Below are 2,408 nucleotides of genomic sequence, written 5' to 3' on the forward strand. Positions count from 1 at the left end.
CCAGTGTCATTTCTTGAGTGTTGGAAACCCAGAGTGCCTTCTGGGCATTCTGAGTCCTTGATACCCCTGGGTGTCTGGATGTGAGTGTTGGGTCCTTGGCATTATTCTGATCAGAAAAAGATATGCTTTTCTGTTAAGAGGACAGTGTTGATGAGGAAGGGTTCATGTTGAGATAGTAAGCCCAAACTGGGGTATGGAGAGAAGCTTTTAAACTGAAATCCATGATGGTAAGCAATCTTTGCATCTTGAGAATCCTGTAAAGCAATATTTCCCAACCTAGTTTAGCCACAAAAATACTCTTGGGCTTGATGGAACACATAAATTTGAATTCTGGGGTATTGAGCACTTTGGGGGTGAGGGTAGGTGTGGTCAGGGAAGTTTTGGAGCAAAATGGAAGAAATTAAGCCTATTTTCATACCAAAAAATTCACACATGTCAAAAAGTATTTTTGATACATAATTGCATGTTAGAAACATTTTAAATGGGAAATATCACGTCAGAATTTTCTCGTGTAACTCCATGTTGGAAATACTCTAAAGGTGGGGAGGGTGTGGGATGTCAGGTCAACTAATTCCTACAAATACAAAGTATCAGGTATCTCATAGGCTAGTCTTAGGCTTCCCTCTCCCAAGCACAAGCCCCTAGCTTTTTCCTCATTCTTTGTTCATCTGTGGGAATTTGTCCCAAAGAGCTACCACTCTCCCTTTGTGACCTTTAAATGAGCTGCGGAGCAAAACTGAAGCTTCTGTATCCAGTTCGATTCAACAAGCCTTGTTCATTTGGGGCCTGTGCTGTGCTTTGAGGTCTGTGGGAGAAAGCCAGGGGCAGACTCACCTGTGGTCAAGGGGCTTATTGTGAAGGTCAGGCAAAGGAGATGCACAGTTGGATGTAAGCCACATGGTTGTTCCGAGGGCATAAGGATGCTGCCAGGCAAAAACACCAAAGCCATGTGGTCCACCTGATACTCGCGGCAGTCCCATGATGCGTTGCTTTAAAGAACCACTAGATGCCGCCCTAGGATCCCAGTAGGAACAAAGACTAATGGAGTTGTGTGGTTTGCTGGGGTCTTGCCTGCCTTTACAGGCTAGGGTGGGAGGGGTAAGGGGCGTCCAGGCAAGGGGAGCCACGACATGGTAAAGGGCTTCATTTCTTCCCTGATTCATGGAGATGGACCTCAGGGATCTTATAGTACTGTACTGGGCTCTTAGACAGCATAGGGAAGAGAAAAGCAGGCCAACCAGATTGTTCTGCCCTGGGGTCTTCCATCCAGACATTGCTGGCTGCATTGAAGCTCTTGTTACTTTTCCTAGACCACCACCTCTAGTGTAATAAGTGTGGCATACAGTGTAGGAGTGGAGAGTAGGCTCAATCCCACTGAGGTGATGCTAGGTGAGGTTAATTAGCATTGTACAGGAGAGGGCCAGCTAGTTGGCCAAGGTGGTGGCCCACTGGCTGACTCTTGTTCCTCCTCTGCAGCCACTGCCTTTCCATGCAGAGGTGTGATAGTGTAAAGACTTTTGGATTTGGATTCTGAGAAGACTTGGGGTTTGTGGGAATTAGGGTTTTACTACTTCACTGTCAAACGAGGGACCTTGGAGAAATCACTTCAATCTTCTGGGGCCTCCCTCTCTTCCTCCAGAAAATTACTCTATTAGAGTATACCTAAGGTCTCTTCAGCTCTAAGTCCTATAATCCTTAGATGGCAGTTACTGCAGTGTGTTCCAAAGGTGCCAAACCTTTAATAGCTTAGAAAACTACACAGACTTTTGGGGGTACCCTATGGAATGGCTATATCCTCCCTATTTGGAGGGCAGGAATGGGGCTTCTTTTGTAGACTGAAGGATGCCTATTTGGAGAAGGCACAGATTCAGTCAAGGAATGTCTCATTCTTCTAGGTCCGGATGTTATAGGACTTGAAAGTATCACGAAATCCTGATGCGCTTAGGGGCTTGTGAAAAGGAACCCTTACCCAGGTGCATTGTGAGAGGGTTTGGAACAGGGAGGAGCGTAGTTCTGTTTCTAAAATTTTATTTCAGGGTTCAGTAATTCTCTTTTGCCACTGAATTTGAAAGCAACATCTCAGGCTTGTAGAGCATGGTAGCGAATTCTAGTATAGCTGAATTTTATGGCAGAATCAACAGCCTGGCTTATTTCATCATGCCTCTTTCCTAATTTTTGTCCCCCTCCTGCCCCCCCCCTTAAGATTAAAGGAGCTGGCACCAGCTAAGGAAGCAGCATAGGAAAGGGCCAGAGGCTTGGGAGACAGGAACTTTGAGTAAGTAACTAATCATTGAGTCTCAGTTTCTCTATTGGTAAAATGATGGGTTTGGACCAGATTAATTTTAAGGTATTTTCTAGTTCCAAGATTCTGTTCACATCTGGTTCCCAGCTGAATGTTCTCACCCTTG

This window comes from Trichosurus vulpecula, chromosome 7, assembly GCF_011100635.1.
Source record: "Trichosurus vulpecula isolate mTriVul1 chromosome 7, mTriVul1.pri, whole genome shotgun sequence".
Taxonomy (NCBI): domain Eukaryota; kingdom Metazoa; phylum Chordata; class Mammalia; order Diprotodontia; family Phalangeridae; genus Trichosurus; species Trichosurus vulpecula.